Source organism: Suricata suricatta, chromosome 7 (genome assembly GCF_006229205.1).
Source record: "Suricata suricatta isolate VVHF042 chromosome 7, meerkat_22Aug2017_6uvM2_HiC, whole genome shotgun sequence".
Classification (NCBI taxonomy): Eukaryota; Metazoa; Chordata; class Mammalia; order Carnivora; family Herpestidae; genus Suricata; species Suricata suricatta.
The window spans coordinates 129,641,382-129,660,889 of record NC_043706.1 but is presented as its reverse complement, the minus strand read 5'-3'; the positions used below and the strand labels follow the sequence as shown (position 1 = coordinate 129,660,889).

At 44.6% G+C, this 19,508-nt stretch overlaps 1 pseudogene; it reads left to right on the top strand.

Annotated features, from left to right (window-relative positions):
- Positions 1-655: 655 nt before the first annotated feature.
- Positions 656-806, top strand: LOC115297209 (annotated as a pseudogene).
- The last annotated feature ends 18,702 nt before the right edge of the window (positions 807-19,508 follow it).

The window sequence follows — 19,508 nt, the reverse complement described above, 5'->3', positions numbered from 1 at the left end:
AAAATGAGGAAACCTGAAAAATGAGAAAGTGCGGACCAGGTGATCTCCAAGATTTCTTCTAGCAAATACTCATCTGCATCTTATTTTCCCTGCAGATTTGGAGGCTGAGGTAGAAGACAGAGGTAGATGGGCAGGGAGTGAACCCAGTGGGTTCTAATGCACTGTATGTTGGAATGAGTCTGAAAGAACCAACCAGAGAGTTTGCTAACGGAAAAACTAGGTTGCCAAGTCTCACTTTTGGAGATCCTAATTTAGGAAATCAGGCATGGGGTCCAGTATATTTTAAAAAACAAAATAAACTCCCCAGGTAATTCTAATGGGCAACAAAGTTTAGGAACTATTGGATTTGTATGATAATTGACAGTAATAATGTAGATTAAAACCAAAATGCAGGTTAAAACACTCAATTTGAATCCCAAAGAGGAAAATAATATTAATCTGATTTAGTAAAATGTATAGGGTACAAGACAGCACACGCTGGCTTTTTCCAAAGGCTACAAAAAAACAAGAATCTCTCCAAAGCAGATGTTCATTAAATATTCATTAAAATGCAAGTTTCAAAAAACCCAAAGGCAGAGGTACAGTACACCCAAATACATAGCTATGACTAGCAACCAGGGATTGGTAAGCTCTCTTTAAGACTTTTGAATAACCTATCACTTCTTGGCCTTTTGGCTAAGATCAAGTGTGATACTTTTGAATAACCTAACATAGCTCTTTATCTGGTGTCCCTAAATTAAGCATTTTAGAATAATTAAGGACATCTTTGCAAGCAGTGTATTACTTCTGGATTAAAAAGAATCCAACCAATACTTCTCCCACTGAAAAAAAAAGTAATCTATGTTTTATTCCTATTTATATCATTATTAGAACAACCTCTCAATAAAACTATAAAATTTGAAACATGCATGAAGTATGACATCACTTGTAAGTCTTTGCCTTTACAGTAGACAAAGCAAATATTCATAATTTCTTTTAGATCTCAATTTTTCTGAAAATAATAGATTCCTTTATTAATGCAGAAAAGGATCATTAGAAAACAAGAAACTAAAAACTGCTTTTGAAAAGACAAGTAACACTTTTTGTTTCAACACATATTTTTCTAGTTTTTGTATTAGTTGTCATTGCTATATAGTAAATCACACCAAAATGTGGTGACTTAAAACAATACGCATTTACAATCTCACAGTTTCTGTGAATCATAATTCTGGATGTGATGTGGCTGGGTGGCTCTGACTCAGGGTCTCACACAAGGTTGAAGTCAAGATGGTGGCGGGGACAGCAGTCATCTGAAGGCTTGACTGGGGCTGGAGGATCTGCTTTCAAGTTTGCCACTCACATGCCTGACAAGTCAGACCTGGTTATTGGCAGAAGGTCCTAACTTCTTGCATGGACCTCTCCATGCAGCTGCTTGAGTGTACTCACAACATGGCAGCTGGCTTCTTCCAAAATGAGAACAAGACAGAAGCAGCAAGGTCTTCTGTGATCCAACACTGGAAGTCACACTATGTCATTTCCATAATGTCCTATTGGTGGCACAGGCCAGCCATCTTCAATATGGAAGGGGACTCGCAAGGGTGTGACTATCAGGAGGCAAGAATCACAGGGGACAGGGAAGGGCATCGTGAAGACTGGTTACCACACGGCTTGAAACGAACACCAGACTTCAATAAACACTATTTTTTATTGGGTCTAAAATACCATTGACTATGGAATACCTGGGTGGCTCAGTCAGTTGAGCATCTGACTCTTGATTTTGGCTCAGGTCTTGATACCAAGGTCATGGGATTGAGCCCCATGTTGGGCTCCACAGTGAGCATGGAGCCTGCTTAAGATTCTCTCTCTCTCTCTCTCTCTCTCTCTCTCTCTCTTTCTCTCCCCCCTGCTTCTCTCCCCAACTTGCATGTTCTTTCTAAAAATAAAATAAAATAAATAGAATAAAATAAAATACCATTGACTGTATAAGACACATTTTTGTTTTATGTAACAATGAAAAAGAAGAAAAAACTAGCCAGTATTGGGATACTCTCCAAATAAAGCTGGTCTACCAAAGGCTATGCCTTCAGTGTAGGAGGAAATGAAAATAAGTCCACAATACAAAAAAGAACAGTAGAAGACTCACAAGTTTCAACTTGCACTGGGTGAAGGTGGGGATAAAATAGTCACTGGAGAATTTGAACCCAAGCAGGTAGGACCCCCAACTGAGACAACTGTAAATAGAACTATCTGCAGATCTCCTCTCAAGGAACTTGATTTCAATCCAGGATGAATGCAATTGGCAGAGATTTTCTAATTTTAAAAGGTGTTAAAATGTAGGAAAATGTGCATATTAAAATCAAGAAAGCACAGTAAGTCATATCAGGAAAGATTCAGGTAAAATGTACAGAAATAGTTTACAGTCAGCATTCTTTAGGGCCAGATGACAAAAATGGAGACTTATTTTTGAAAGAAGAGCAGAACCTTGGTCCATCTGCTGTGTTCTGTTGGCCAATACTGTGTCCTTTTTCACATGAGTTTCTTAGACTCAGCTAATTACAGAAGCAGAAAATGAAGCAAAAAGTTAAGATGGGAATCAGTGTTGAATCAGTGGAAATTGGATGAACTTTGAATTAGACCCACTGAGGTCCAGGCTTTCAGAGCTTTGTGATCTTGAGTGAGTGGCTTTCCCTCTCCAGGTCTCTAGTCATACGACTTTTGGGTAAGATCCAGGCAATGACCTACCTTGCAGAGTTGTAAGAATTAAATATCATAAGTATAAACATCTAGCATGGTGCATATCATATTTGTTCAACAATGATAGCTATTTTTATGATTATTACTTACCAGTTTCTAAGACTACACTCCTTTTTTGAGACTTTTTTCAAAGGCTGAAGAAATAGGAACACAGGTAGCCATGGAAGATGACCTCCCTCCTGCTGCTCATTCAGTAACAACTATAAATATTGATGGAGTTCTCAGTCTTAACTGCACATGGGTCCTGGACTTAAGTATTATTTCAGCCGCACCACCGAGGCAGCCCTGTCTCCTTCCCACGGAACTGTAAAGAGAATTGAGCTGGTCATCAGGGCTGCCTTACTCCAACCAAAAGGAGTCCCATTAAGTCTCCATCCTGGAGAAGTCACCTCCATTGATTTGGAGTGAATGGTTCTTCAACCTGTAAATATTTACTAAACATCTTCTAAATTCCAGACTCTAAATAAGGTTGCAAGGACATAGAGATTAATAAACATGGCCAGTGCCCTTGAGAGGCTAAGAATCCTGTGGAGGAAAGAGCAGAGAGAGTGAAGTCCCATGAGAGAGATGTAGGTGGAGGTTGTGGGAACAACTAGGACACATTGATTCCACCTGGCGAGATCAGGGAAGGCTTCTAAGAGGAGGCGATGCTTGGTAAACCTTAAAAGATGAACAGCATTTCCAGATCAATACTATTGAGGTCTTAGGGATTCAACATTTAACATTCATTTATTTATTTTTCCCTTTTCAAGTATGGAATCAGTTGAGAACTAAGACATAACAGATCAACGGAGGTCAAAATCTCAGCTTATTGCTGAGAAAGACAATTGGAGAAGATGGCTCTACACCTATGGTCAAAAAAAGCATGCCCAAAATGAGTAACTTTACAGTGGAGACATCTGAAAGACACACCTGGCCAGGTGATCAAGGTCAACATCAGCATAAATCACATCATAGCAAGAACCTTTGTTATGATAGGTGGAGAATCACACTTTACATGGATGGTCTTCCTCCTTTAAACCCATAACCCCAGTCTAATTGTGAGAAAAACTTCAGACAAATTCCAATTGAGAGGCTTTCTACAAAATACCTAACCAGTTGTTCTCAAAACTGTCAAGGTCATCAAAACAGGAAAATCTGAGACCACCAGAGCCAAGAGGAGCCTAAGAAGACATGACAAAAAACTTCAATGTGGTATCCTGGGTGGGGCTGGGAAACAGAAAAGGGACATTAGGTAAAAGCTGAGGAAATCTAAGGGACTTTCGTTAATAAAAATATATCAATTTTTGTTCATTATTTGTAAAAAAAAAACAACCCTACCATTCTAACATAAGATGCTAATAACAGGGGAGAGGATATAGAATATATGGACCTTTCTGTACTGTCTTCTCAAATTTTCTAAAATTCAACACTGTTCTAAAAAAAAAGAAAGTAATAGGAAAATAGAGGGTGGTGGGTTGCCAGTGTACCCCAGCCCTCCATCCAGGGGTGGACAGTGGGTGGATATTGGGGATTGCAGAGCAGACCCCCTGACCCAGCTCTGCTGCCCAGGACAACCTGGAGAGGAAACTGAATCCCTAAATCTGAGGGCACTTAATTGGTTGTCCCCACCCAACTGTGGCCCATTATCTACGACCCCACCCCCATTCAGGTCATGAAGGCAGCCTCCTCCAAGCAGGGTCAGAGAAAGGTGGCAAAACCCGTACATGTTTCCAAAGAAGCCCTGTAGCAAAGCCATCAGCACATGGATGTGGAGCCAAGCCAGCTGAGCTGAAAGTCTGGGTTTGCCGCTTTCTACCTGTGCAACCTTGACGGGTGGCTTACCTTCTCTGAGTCTCAGTTTTGTGATCTATAAGATGGGAATGGTAATAATATATACCTCAGTGGGCTGGAAGATTAAATTAGATGCTATAAGCAAGGTAGCTGGAATAGTCCCTGGTATACAGTAAGCGCTCAATGTGTATGTAAGCTGTTATTATTACTCTCCTGGAAACACAAAGCCAGGGAAAAGGTACCCTTTCTGACCTTGCAGTCATCTTGGTTGAGGACACCAGGCCCTCAGGTTGAGATAGCAGCCCCTACATGGGCAGGAAGTGAAAGGAGAGAGGCTCAGCCCACAGAGGCTGCAACCGCAGGTGCACATGGGTAATCAGGTAAGATCAGACTGGAGCACAGCTGGGCTTAGCCACGTGCCAGTGAATGCTAGGACTCCAGACTTTTCTAGGTATCGACAGGAACTTTTAAAGCTATGAGAGACAGACTTTCTGTGAAGGACCATGGAGTAAATACTTGAGGCTTTGTGGGCCAAGAGGGAAAATCAAGGATATTATGTATCCTTGTTAAATAACTACAAATAAAAAATATACGTGTATACATATATACATAGCTATACATATAGTATAGTTGGATAATAAGAGATAACATTTTCCTTAAACAAAAATGGATTTCAAGAAAAATCACTACAACAGTCATTTTTGAACACCACGGAGATATTTGAAAACAATTACTAGGTGAGTCTAGTGCAGTTAAATGGCCAAATTTTACCCCATCTCAATCTCCAACCCCCTGTAAGCACAAATTTAAAAAAGAAAACAAGCGAGGCAAATTGTGGGGTTCTTGGATCTACAACAGTCAGCAAAATCATCCTCACCGACGACCGTGTTGGAACCCACTGCCTCAGATTCGCTCTCCGACTCTCCCGTGCTCTGTGATTTGAAGTCATCGGAATAGCTGGTAATAAAAAATAAAATGGAGTGTCCTTGTATGCGAGAAGGGGAGGCACCCCGGATGCTGCTGAATTACAACTGCATCACTATAATTTATTACGCACCAAGCGGCAAGGCGTCACGTGGGCTGTAACTGCTGTCTGTTAGAGGAGAAAGCAGTGGTAGACCACGCGTGGGCAAATGGGCGTGGCAGTGTTCCAACAAAACTTGATCTGTGGATACTGGAAGTTGAATTTCATATAATTTTTGCAGGTGATGAAATGGCATTTTTCTCTTCATTCCCCCACCCCCACCCCAGTCATTTGAAAATGGGAAAACTATGCTTAGCTTCAGGACCCTACAAAAACAGACATCAGGCTAGATTCTGCTCACAGACCAGTTTACCCTTTCCTGCGTTGTTTTTTTAAACTATTTTTATTTATCTTATTTTATTGAAATATGGTTGACACACAGTGATACATTAGCTTTGGTTGTACAACGTAGTGATGAGTTATGCTCGACTCAATGCAAGTGTCGTTACCACTATTATAATGCCATTGACTATGTGCCCTGCGCTGGGCCTTTTATCCTTAAAATGCCCACCCCTATTTCCAAGGATGGTCCTGAATAAACACTGAATCTGATCAGCTCATTAGCAAGTAACACCTAAAACCTCTCCACGGTCTAGGGCTGATGGGCTCCTGTCTCCAGAGCTCGGGAAATCCCTGCAGGCTTTCCTCTGACTCACCCACTTTCTGGTAACGTTTGTGGCACGTCTCACCCCTCCTTTCATAGCAGGTGCTGTCTCAGATGGCAGCGGAATAAAACTCTGAAAAATACTCCTCACTCTAATGGGAGGGGATCCAAGTCTCCTGCCACCACTAAGAAAGAACTTCTTTTAGCCTCAGGACTATTGCCAGAACTTAATGGGCTCTATTTAGTTGCTAGAACTCACTTCCACAGCATACCTCAGCTATGCCAGGTGTTAACTAGATGGATGTTCTTGGCTCCCAGCCTCCAGGAAAGGGACGTTCAATGTGCCTGAGCAGAGTGACATACAGACAAAAGCGTATAACACCATATGTCTACAATTAAATATGTCTTTGATTTGTTACCAGGTTGGTTTGTATATCAAAAGGAGTTTTGAGGGGCGCCTGGGTGGCTCAGTGGGTTAAGCATCCAACTTTGGCTCAGGTCATGATCTCACGGTTCATGAGTTCAAGCCCTGCGTTGGGCTTTCTGCTAACATGCGAACCCGGCTGGGGATCCCGTTTCTCTCTCTCTCTGCCCCTGCCCCACTGGCGCATGCTTGTGCATTCTCTCCGTTTCTCTCTCTCTCTCTCTCTCTCTCTCTCTCTCTCTCTCTCTGTCTCTCTCTCTCTCTCTCTCTCTCAAAAATAAATAAACATTAAGAAAAAGAAAGGAGTTTTGAAATGAGTAACCATAACCATAGTTGCTACCATGCACAAGTAGGTGCAGAATGAGGCACGGGCGCTGAATCAAACAGGGAGAGAACAGCAAAAGAAGAACGATGACAGCACAGTCTCCTTAGTCAGTGCTGAGCCGCAGAACTGGCCTGGGGTGAGGACTCGCTTCCTTTGACAGAAAAGAAAACAAATCCGCAAAGGCCGGTGAGTCTGCCAAGTTTCCAGAGCTGGTGGGTGGACCTCACTGTCCCAGGCTGGCAAGGACAGAGCGGACAGACTGACACCACCGGTTTACATGAGTTTGCACTGACAGTCTCGAGTTCCTCCTCTTTAAGAAGTGGGCATTCGGTTGGGTGCCCAGTATGGTTTTGTGTACATTTTTGTCCAGTGTAACTGACAGCATCTTCTAGGCTTTCAACAGCGTCTGACTGAACATAAATTAAACGGTCACCCGTTTATTTGGCTTATTAATGGAAGTAAAGAACTTATGGTTCTGGACATGACTGAGAGTGTCTGCCAGGCCTCAGGGACAAATAATAGGGAAGGTGTCCCCAGGCCCACTGGGATGGCCCGAAGCATGTGTTCATCATGCATTTATTTTCTTTATCCAACTCATTCCCAAAGTGTTGGTCAAGTTCAAAGAGTTTTGTTTTACCCTATGTAGCCATTTTCTTCATGCACGCAAAGCTCATAGCTTGTTTTCAGACAAACCCGTTCCAGAGCAAAAGCAGACCAAGTGTGAAAGACACCTTTCAGCACATCGGAACCTGACCCTTCGAACAATCCTGGAGAGCGGCGACACCAGAGCCTGAAAACGCTTTTGCCCTTGAAGTTCTGGCTCGACATTGGGTGTTCTTTGGGAAACAGAAAGATTAAACACGTTTGGTGTTGAACATATTTGGTGTTGAACAAGTACCTAAGTATGAACAGGAGAGAGTTAAAGGTAAACATCAAATGGTCCCTGGAAATACTCAGGTGACTCCGAGCATCCTGACATACAGTCAGTAAAGGGAGGAGAGATGGTGGGTGACACTGTTTTGAGCAGGTTTCCTGAAGTGTGAACTGAGGACTTCCTAGGATGAGTGGAAATACCGATTCCTGATCTCCACCCGGAATCTGAGAGTGAGGTCAATGGCGGCATCCATAATGACACCAGGCTATTTCAATATGCAAAACATGCTTGAAAGAAACAGATTCAGAAACAAATTTCAATACATATACTCTGACCATTCTCTTTGTACATTTTACACTACCTTCTGGCTGCTTAAGGGGCCTTTTTCCTGCGATCCTTAAAGACAGAGTTCAATTAATGATGGAAAGAATCAATCAGTCAATTAATCAAAAGGGGCAAAGGGGAGGAAGGGAGGAAGGAATCAATCATGTGAACATCAGTCTCCTGAAGAATTTAAAGGTGCTCTATAATGAACAGCCCTCTGCCCCTCAGATAACACAGCTGGCTGGGCTCATGGGATTCCAGAAGGTTCCGTTGTACTGTCCTGGTGGGTTACAGGCCTGATCTCTCAGTGACCTCTGCTTGTCCTGTTTGCTACAGTAGGCCATTAAACATCTTTTTCTACTCATGCCATGATACAGAAAAGATTGGGAAGCACTGAAATTATTTCACCACAAACATATCTGTTAGCCTTCAATGATTCTGCCCCAACTCTAATGTGGGGGATGGGCACAGGGACTCCCCACTGACAAGTAAGTCTCCCCCAAGAGCTGTGCATTATAGAATTCAACTCAGTTCTGATGCTATGTCCCCAGAGATAGCATCGGATCCCACACGTTAAGAACGCAGTCCACAACGCTGCCCCCCACGCCCCCCACATGCACTTCAAATGCCAGTTGCAAGCCCAGGTGGTCACCTGTGCTTGGAAGTGACTGGCCATGAATCTGAACTTCAATGACCCCCTCCTTGGATCCTATACATTTGCTAGAATGGCCTACAGACCTCAGAGAAACCTTTTACTTGGTAGATTAACAGTTTACCATAAAAGGATGTAACTTAGGAACGGCCAGGTGGGAGAGGGGCATAGGGCAAGATAAGGGGAGAAGGGCACAGCTCTCATGCCCCCTCAGGGCACCACTTTTCCTGCACCCTCCTGTGTCCACCAGTCTGGAAGCTCTCCAAGTCCTGTCCTTCAGGTTTGTATAGAGGCTTCATTTCATAGACACGATTGATCAAATCATTGGCTGTTGACTGATTCAACCTTGAGTCCCTCTTCCTTCCCTGAGGTTAGGGGGTGAGACTGAAAATTCTAACCCTGGAATCATAGGGCGGGCTCCTCTGGCCACCAGCCCCCATCCTGTTGGTTATCCGGTGGGGGAGGGGAGTGCTTTCCAAAGTCACCTCATCAATAGAACAAGAGATGCCTGTATTGCCCTCATCACCAAGGAAATTACAAGGGTTTTAGGAGCCTGTGCCCAAGACAGGGATGAGAACCAAATATCAAATTTTTGTTATAAATCACACTACTATACCTCCTTGGGTGGAAAGTGCTCTCAGTGTGCTTGCCATTGAGTGGGGCAGAGCCGCAAGGTTGTCATGGCCACGTGCGGGCTTTTTTGTCCATTCCACCCCTCAAGACAAGCCTGGTTTATCACCAGAACAGATGGAAGGCTATGCGTCTGCTCTGCACGCTCACTTCAGAAAAGGCTGAAGCCCACAGCGCTAATCTGACCTGAAAACCTCGGCTCTCAGGCCTCTCTGCCCCACCCCATCCCACCCCCCTTCTGGCTTTCCTTCTGAGTTAACTTCTCCAGGGCCACGTTTCCTGGAAGCTTCTGAAGCCTCAGCAATAAAAAGGAATGGGCGGGGGCGGAATCCGAGTGGAGAGCAGGAGGAGAATGGAGAGTGCTGAGTAGCTGGTTTTGCCAGTGCATTTCTGCAGGTCAGTCTCCTCAGAAGATTCGAGAAGCCAGTTCATTGCAAACCTTTTATGTCTCTGCAAACTGTAGGGCCCCGGGAGAGAAAACGGATGTGATTTTTCCCCCTCCAGAGAATCCTTTTGAGATTGATTTGCCCTTTTGAGACACCCAAATGTGACTCTAGAAGAAGTGTGAGGCTATATTTAACCTCAAACCCAAGCCCAAACCTTAGCGGCGGCTGGCCGGAGTTGGCAGTTCAGCCCAGGAATCAGCTGGGCGTGGCCTTCCCTCTCACGCACGATGGAGTCAAGCTAGGCCAGACCTGGCGGGAGCCTCTGAAGGACATTTATTGGCAGCGATGCTGCAGACACTGCTTCTTCCAGAGGGAGGGCCCCAGCAGGCTAGCACACATGCCCCGGCCTGTCGATTCCCCTGGGGAAAGAGCAAGAAAGCCATATGCTAACTTTCTGTGGGCTTACATAGCAGACGCAGAACATATGTCAAGGGAGTTATAGAGATGCTTCTTGTTCGGCACGGCCTTTGTCCACACACTTTTTGGAGCACAAAAGACCTCATTAATTCAGTGCACTTCCTCACACCCGCCAGACCCCCGTCAGCCCCTTGGTGATTCTAGAAAGCAATTTCTTTGTTGACTGGAGAAGACTGTGGGCCTTTCTTCAGAGCTTCCAGATAGTGAGGGCCCAATACGAACTATCACCATGGGCAATAGCCTAAAAATATGTCTCTGCAAGAGGATGCATCCACATGCACAGGATAAAGCCCTCACTCAGATCAATGTAGATATGCATTGCTGATTCTTTTAAGAAGCCCACGGCTTTGGGAGAAAAGACGAGAAGGAAAAGTGCCAAAATGGCACTGAGTGGTGAGTTATTTTTCTCTTTCTTCCTATTAGGTGTATTTTCCAATGGTCTAAGAAAAGCATTTAATACCTTTATAATCAGGAAAAGGGAGCTGGGCTGTCCTGGCCCTGGGGCAGCTATGCACTATACAATGCAAATTAATTAACTTAGTGGCAGGTGATTTTTTAGGGGTGGGGAAGGGCGGGAGTGGAGGCAACACTTCATGAATCATGCACTGCCCTCTCTCAGGAACATGACTAACCCCTAAATCTACCTGGCCCTGGAGCTAGATAGGGAAGCAGAGGCTGGTGAGGTGTTCCCCAGCCACACCTCTAAATCCTGTTAAATGCAGGCTTCCAGAAACCTTTGTAAAAGTTCGAGAACCTCAACTTTAATGAGAGCTACCATCAACCATCCAGTCTTGGCAAAGCAGACTGGGAATAAGATTTGAGGGGAAAGAAAGGGAGATGGATGGGCTGCGTTGGCCCATCTGACTCTGTCTGACTCTTACACGTGGTCGTTGTCAGAAGTTATCACAGGGCTTGACCCAGACTGGTTTAGCAAGTCCTTTCTCCCAGCTGCGGTTGCCTTGAGCAGGGGACAGCGTGACTGTTTGGACCTTTCTGGGTAGATCTGTTAGACCACAAATGTTTCAAATAGGAAGCTAATGAGAATTTTCCCTCTTGCCCACTCCCAGCATTGAGCTTTTATTTTTCTTAATGTTTTACTTATTTTTGAGACAGAGAGAGATACAGCATGAGCGGGAGAGGGACAGAGAGAGACACAGACTCCGAAGCAAGCCCCAGGCTCCAAGCTGTCAGCACAGAGCCTGCTATGGGCCTCGAATCATGAACCGTGAGATCATGACCTGAGCCAATGTCGGACGCTTAACCAACTGAGCCGTCCAGGCGTCCCGCATTGAGCTTTAACTGCATATACTAGACAAAGGAATATTCCAAATACTTAGTGAATTAGCAATGGTCACTCCCTCTTTATTCCAGCATTTCTCTAAGGACTTTCATATATTACAGTCATTCTGAACAGATGATAAGCCGATTTTCCCAGACCCCCTGCAACTAGGGTTTCCTAAGGGATTGGGATTTACCACTCAAATGCACTCATGCAGCCTTGAACAAGGAACTGAGTTAAGTGGGGAGAAAAGCAGGGCTCACAGGCATGGTTTGGTTTTGCAGCCAACTGTCTTGATGGTAGGTTTTGATCCCAGGACCAAGGCTGGGACAGTGTATCCCTGGCTCCAGCACCTGCAATGGCTACTTCCTGATTCTTGGAGTATGACTAAGGAATAGGACCCGGAGCCTTGCATTTGCTACAGTGGTTTACCAATTCCCTGGATTCCTGAAGGTCACTTAGTGTCGCTGTCCTACACTCACATTCTCCTGAGAGCCATTCCTGGGAGCCAGCCTAGAATCCCACTCCTTTAGCCCTTCCAACAATTTTGTAAGCAGCTAATGCCCTCTATTAAATCCCTTTCTACATAAAATAGCTATAGGGGGCTCTGAGTGCAACTGAACCCCAACTTTCAGTAGAGATATGCTAAATGCCCACGATATGCCAGGCTCTGTGCTACCCATGAGAGTATAGACATTAATTCATCTGTATTGAGCACCTACTATGTGCCACAGGTCACTCTGATATCCCTTTCCTTTAAGACCTTATTGGTGATAATTACATTTGGATGCACGTGAAAATAATGACAGATGGTACATTATGAGGCAACCAGTTAGTGATATAACAGGAGATCTAAATAAAGCTATGGAGGAGCAGAAAAGAAAGAGCAAGACTTGGATAAGCCTTCAGAAGTGGAGTTCTTCGCACCCTCAATGGAACACCACTATCAACTGTCCGTAGGCCTGCTTTGTTCTCTGCTTGTCCACCTGGGGGCGTAGAACCCTTTGCTCCAACCAGGTTGGTCTTCTGATCTCTCACCTCTCTGTCTTTACTCATTTGACTCCCTAATACTATGAGTGTTCCTCTTTACCCACCAAAATTTGATTCCTCATTCTCTGAATTCCTACAGCTTTTGGGGGCCACACTCAGCTTTGTGCCCAGTCCCTGTCATATGTGGCCAATCTGCTTTTTCAGCTTCACTGGCCCTTGGGAACAAGGGACTATTCACTAAGCATGTGGCAGTCACTGGATAAGCAGCTGGATAAATTTAATTTGTGAGTAGCCTTCACTGTATGATCCACCTGCTTGTTCTCAGGGCCCTCACCCTTGTTGTCCTGAAATGACACCCACAGAAACAGGAGTTCAAGAAAGATGTGGGGACCAGATTGAGGGTGCAGAGAAGACAAGAAAGGCAGGAAAAGTAATACACAAGAAATTAAATGCAAAAGCAAAAGAACAAAAATACTTTGCACCTCGCTGGTGTAATCAGAAGAGCATGTGACTCTTGATCTCAGAGTCTTGAATTTGAGTCCTACATGCATGTAGAGCTTACTCAAAAAAATAAATGGATAAACTTAAAAAGAAAACCTTGCCTTAGGCTAGACAATACTTTCTGTCTTCAATTGGTAGCATTTCCATCTTAGATGGTACCAGGTTGACTTTTCAAAGTACCCATTTGGACTCTATGAGTCAGGTTGGATTCCTTTGATGCTTACATAAGGGTAACAACAGAGTCCAAGTTCCCAAGAATGCTCCCGAATGAAACACCCCAGCCTGTCATTTGCAATCCCCATCAGCTAAGGCTGCACAAGCCACTGGCAGTTTCCAAGCATTTGCTACATTTCTATTCCAGTACCCAAAACAAAACACGGTCCATGCTCCTCTGTCCACCGTAATGCAGGAAAACCAATGTGCCTCTCTTCCTCTTGGAATCTCAGAAAAAGAAAATGTTTCTCCTGAGGACAACAGGGATTTGGAAGGCTTTACAGTATTTATTTAATTTAGTCACCCTTCACATCTCCCCATAGATAGTAGGACATTTGAAAAATGAAAAGGTCTTGTTGGCAGCTGACCCGCATAGAGTATGAACACGGATAAATACCAACCGGCACATGGAGATATGTGGGTCTTAAATGGGTCCAAGATTTTTGAACTTGGAACTCAAAGGCCCTTGCTTTTAACACAGAGACTCTTGCTCATGCTGTTGTGATTCATTCCCAGGGACTCTTCCTAGACTTCATTTATTCATCTAGAAGCTCCCAAGACAGAAATAAGTCCCTCGGTGTTGGGTACTCCAAGAAAACATCCCCTCTTTGATGCCACTGGAGACTCATTTATCACCTGCTGCTGACAATTGCTCTTCAGAGCAGAAGGAAGTCACAGAGTTGTATTCACACACCAAAGGCGAGATGGGACCCATCCCCATAGGCACTCTGGGCCCTGCCTACCAGCCCCCTTCAGATTACCAGCACTCCTCCCCTTACCCAGCACTGGGGGTTCTCAGAATCAGTCTAAGCAACCATTTCCTTCATTTGTCAAATAACAAAAAGAAACAAACAAAACCAACCATCCCCAGCAAAACCCAGGCCCAGATGGCATTAATACCTCAGCCAAGGTCATACTGCAGGATAAATTCCAAACTCTCAGATTGTCAGTGGTTCCCATTTGGATAAAGTCCAAACAGCTTAATGGGCACATGAAGCTCACTGTGACCTGACTATCCAGTTCCACCCCTCCTGCCTCTTGCTGATACCTCCGACCCTGCTGAAATCACTGATGTCGGAGACTCACGGTGCCCATTCTCAGCCCGACACTTGCTAGAACAGCCTTCCTCAGTGTCCAACCCCACCGCCTTCTCCTGCCTCATCCCCACTCATCTTTGGGGTCTCAGCACCTCATTCATTCCATCAGTCAATCCACAGGCATTGTGCCAGTGCTAACCCTCTGTACACCACACCAGGTGCTGAGGATACAGCAGTGAACAAGTGGACCCAGAGTTTGTGGCCCAGTGAAGAGACACAAACAGGCAGTAATAAGACACTGAGAGGTGGTGTGACAGGGTGTGCTCAGGATTCTCCAGAGAAACAGAATTAATAGGCAGTAGAAGGGGTGTGTGCATGTGTGTGTGTGTGTGTGTGTGTGTGTGTGTGTGTGTGTGTATTGATATATTAGAAGTAATTGGCTCACATGGTTATGGAGGTGGGAAAGTCTGAAGATCTGTAGGGTGTGTCATCAAGCTAAAGACCCATGAGAGCCAATAGTGTTGTTCCAGTCCAATCTGAAAGCCTGAGAACAGGACAGCCAACAGTGTAGTTGCAGGCCAAAGGCCAGAAGTCTAGAGATCCAGAAAGAGCCAATGTTTCAGTTTTCACCCAAAGGCAGAAAAAAATCTGAAGTCCTATTTCAAAGGCAGTCAGGCAGAAGGAATTTTCCTTTACTTGGGGGAAGATCAGCCTTTTTTTTCTGTTCAGGCCTTCAACTGATTGGGTGGGACTCACCCACACCAGAGAGGGCAATCTGCTTTACTTAATCTACCAATTTAAAGGCTAACCTCATCTAAAAACACCTTTGCAGAAATACCCAGAGTGATGTTTGACCTAATAGCCGAGCAACCCTTGGCCCAGTCATGTTGGCACATAAAATTAATCATCACAGGATGCCATGAGGACCCACAGCTAGAAACCTAAAGCAAGAAGTGCGTCCATGATTCCCCCCAGACCCCAGTCGGTGTCTTTCCTCTCTGCTCCCATAGCCCTCATCACAGTCCTTATCATAACGCCTGTTGGCTTGCCTGCCTCTCTCACTAGACTGTAAATCACTCAATGTTTTTACAGTGTTGTTAAGACCTTGCTTTGAAATCACACCAACTAGGTTAATGTTCCAGCTTTCCTACCTTTAGCTGGATTTCTGGGCAGGTTCTCTAACCACACTGAAGCTCGGGGGTTTTTTTTGTTTTTTTTTGTTTTTGTGAAAAGGGATAGTGAGAGTTTCTACAAGCCTCATGGGAAAGTCATAAGGATTCAATGAAGTAACACATGGGAGAGGCACCTGTGTGGCTCAGTCGGTTGGGCATCCAACACGGTTTTGGCTCAGGTCATGATCTCATGGTTTGTGGGTTCCAGCCCCACGTCGGGCTCTGCGCTGGCAGTGCGGAGCCTCTTGGGATTCTCTCTCCCTCTCTCTATGCCCCTTTCCTGTTTATGCTCTTTCAAAATAAAGAAATAAACATTTTAAAAAATAGTAATATGTGGGAAGTATTTAGTGCTGTGCTGGCCCATAGGAGGTCCTCAGAAAATAGTGGCCATTACTATCATTCACGGGTGAGCTCCAGCGCCCAGCAGAATTCCCAGCATGTGACAGGCTCTTGATTGGCCTTGCTCACCACCACCCTGCTTCCTGTTTTCTGACTGGCCTGCAAGTCTCTCAGTGCCCAAGAGCGTCTAAGACCCTGGCATTGCATAGTCCCCCCCAGACAGGCGCAGCAGGAAAGGAAAGTGCCTGATCTTGTCTGAAGGAAGATGATGACGAGATAGACAGATATTTGTTCGAGGCTGTGGAGTGCCTGGAGCAGCGAGACCAGGAGCTACTCCCAACAAGTGATGAATGTGTTGTCTTGAGTGGCTGGCCCCATCCAGCTGGATCTTCAGTTAACAGCAAGACTGACTTCAGTCAGGCAGTTGATTTGCAGTCAATCACTTTTGACAGGAGGAGACTCCAGGGCAATCCGCTGTCAGGCATCTGATTTCCACTTCAAGGAGAAATAGTATACAGCAAATGAGTCAACATTGGGCAACTTCATATCTTTCCATCAGTAAGAACACTTCTGTCTTCCTCAAGAGCTTTAGAACCAGTTTCTTGTTAGTCTCACCTCAGGGGTGGGTTAGTGTCTCCTGTCGAGATCTTCCGCCTGTGGCCACGGAATGAGTCCAGGGTGGGATCAGCAGGTCCTGCCTCTCACTACTCTGTGTCTCAGTCACTGTACCTGTAGAAACAAACAGGGACAAACACCTTCCCTATACTTCAGGGTGATATCTTGTGATATGACATCTGTACCAATTAGGTGATACTCGAGAAAAGGGTGGGAAGAGCACACAGTGTTATACTTACACACTATGGCAGCATTACATGAGAGAAACTCAGCCCAAAGGCCTTGATGAACCACAACTAATTCTTACCTGGGAATCCACATAAAGAGGGAGAAACAACTTGTCACAGCGTGTAAACCAACCACCATGGAGTAATGAATTAAGAAGTGATCTAGCATGATCTCCAGTATTTCAGCTAGCTCTCTTCCTTCTGAAGCTAATGGCAAGTTTATCATGTGTGCTTGGCCTTCGTCACAGCTTTTTGTTTCTATTTTTCATTCCAACCCCCCTTTCAGCACTACCACCACCAACTAAATGAGCTAAAGATGACAGATAAGCTATGAAAAAGATGCTAAATTAATATGTATATATATATATATATATATATATATATATATATATATATGCTAAACTATAACCACAGTACATGTTAAAATAACAGCACGGTGGCCCCCAATATCAATCTGGCTGGGGCCCAGGGGCAGATACCACAGTGCAGTTTGGAAGTGACAATTTAATTTTCAGCTATAGGGTAAGGCCCCAGGGGCAGAGTGTAAGCACAGCTTACAATTCCTTAAGTCCAATATGAAATCTGGGTTTTGTGGGTTGAACTGTGCCCCCCTTAAAAGATTTCAAAATCTTAACCTCCACCCCGTACCTGTGGTTATGACCTTATTTGGAAATAGCATGTTTGCTGATGATCAAGGTATGGTTACAGTCATTAGGATGGGCCCTAATCCAATATAACTGCTATTCTTATAAGGGGAAATTTGGACACACAGACAGACAGACATAGAAAGAAGACAAGGACAATGTAGAGACACAGGGAGAAGACCACTATCTACAAGCTAAGGGACACCTCATGCTGCCAGAAGCTAGGAAATATTCTCCTTCACACCCCTCAGGAGAAACCACCATTGCCGACACCTTGATCTTGGACTTCTGGCCTAACAAAGTGAGAGAGGATACATTTCTGTTGAAGACACGCAGTTTGCGGTACTTTGCTCTGGCAGCCCTAGCAAACTAATGTACTAAACTTACTTTTGATTCTTTTGATTTGGAAGGATCCTCTTCCACAAGGTAATATTTTATCAATTATTTAAATATCATACGGGAAAGCCTGGGTGGCTCAGTTGGTTGAGCGTCTGACTTTGGCTCAGGTTGTGATACCGAGGTTTGTGAGTTCGAGCCCCACACAAGGCTCTGTGCTGACAGCTCAAGAGCCTGCCTCAGATTCTGTGTCTCTGTCTCTCTCTGCCCTCCTCTGCTGACACTCTCTCTCAAAAATAAATATTTAAAAAATAATAAAATAAAATAAATGTCATCCTGTTTCTGATATGCATAATAAGTAGCAGCAACCTAGGAATCTAGACAATGTTTGAGGGGGGCGTCTGGGTGGCTCAGTCAGTTGAGTGTCCGGCTTCGGCTCAGGTCATGATCTCGTGGTTCGTGGGTTCGAGCCCTGCATCAGGCTCTGTTGTGACAACTAGCTCAGAGCCTGGAGCCTGTCTTTGGATACTGTGTCTCCCCCTCTCTCTAACTCTCCCCTGCTTACACTGTCTCTCTTTCTCTCAAAAATAAATTTTTAAAAACTTAAAAAAATTTAAAAAAGAAGAAAATGTTTGAGGAAGAAGAATTTGTAGAACTCTGGACCCCTTACAGGCAAATAATGTGGGGCTCAAAGCAAGAGAATTTAGGGTTGATGTGTAGATAAATAATAGAAATACTAATTAGTATTATTGGGTATTTCCATGTGCGAAGCACTGAGTTAACCCTTCGCATGCATTAGTTCATTTAATTTGCACAACCACCCTATGTAATAGATACAACTATAACCCCCAGTTTTCAAAGGAGGAGAATGGTCACAGAGAGGTTTAATTACTTGCCCAAGGCGGTACAGCCAGTGAGTGGCAATGCCATGGCTCAGTCCCCACCAGCCCAGCTCTTAAACATACCTCTTATGGCCAGAACGACCTGGAAGCCACCAGCTTTAGAAGTTATGGTGAATTCCATGGTCCACCTCTCTCAGATAACAAGGTGGGCTGACATATATTCCTTCAACACATACTTACTGACGGCCTATGATGGCCAAGTGCCATTCTGGGGCCAGGGATCCAAAGCTGAACTTGATGCAGACCTTTCCTGCAGGGGACACCCTGTCTAGGAAGCACAGGCCATGGCCCAAACCCTGGGTCTCATTTTCATCCCATAGTGCTAAGATCTTAGTTCTGCCCACCACAAAATGGAGACAACCTGGGAGAATTTCTATAATACAGTCATGATGGTTAGTTTTATGGATCAAGTTGGCCAGGCTACGGTACCCAGTTAGTTCATCACATGCTAATGTAGGTACTGCCAAGAAGGTATTTTGTAAACATGGTTACTATCTGCAATCAGTTGATGGCAGATAAAGGAGATTAACCTTGATAATGTGAGTGAAACTCATCCAGCCAGATCCATTAGGCCCATCCATTCAAGATCCTTAGAGCAAAAACCAGGGGCGCCAGGGTGGCTCAGTCTGTTAAGCGTCCAACTTTGGCTCAGGTCATGGTCTCACTGTTCATGAGTTTGAGCCTTGTGTCCAGCTCTGTGCTGACAGCTCAGAGCCTGGAGCCTGCTTTGGATTCTGTGTCTCCCTATCTCTCTGCCTCTCCCTCACTCATATTCTGTCTCTCTCAAAAATAAATAAACATTAAACATTTAAAAAAAAATACTGAAGTTTCTCAGAGAAGAGAGGTTCTGCCTCAAAACTACAGCATTAACTCTTACTTGAGTTCCCAGCCTGGCGTTCTGTCCACCAGGTTTGGAACTTGCCAGCCTCTACAACCACATATCTAAATTCCGTAAAAGGATAAATTATACAGACACACACACGTCTACACACACACACACACACACACACACACACACACACACACA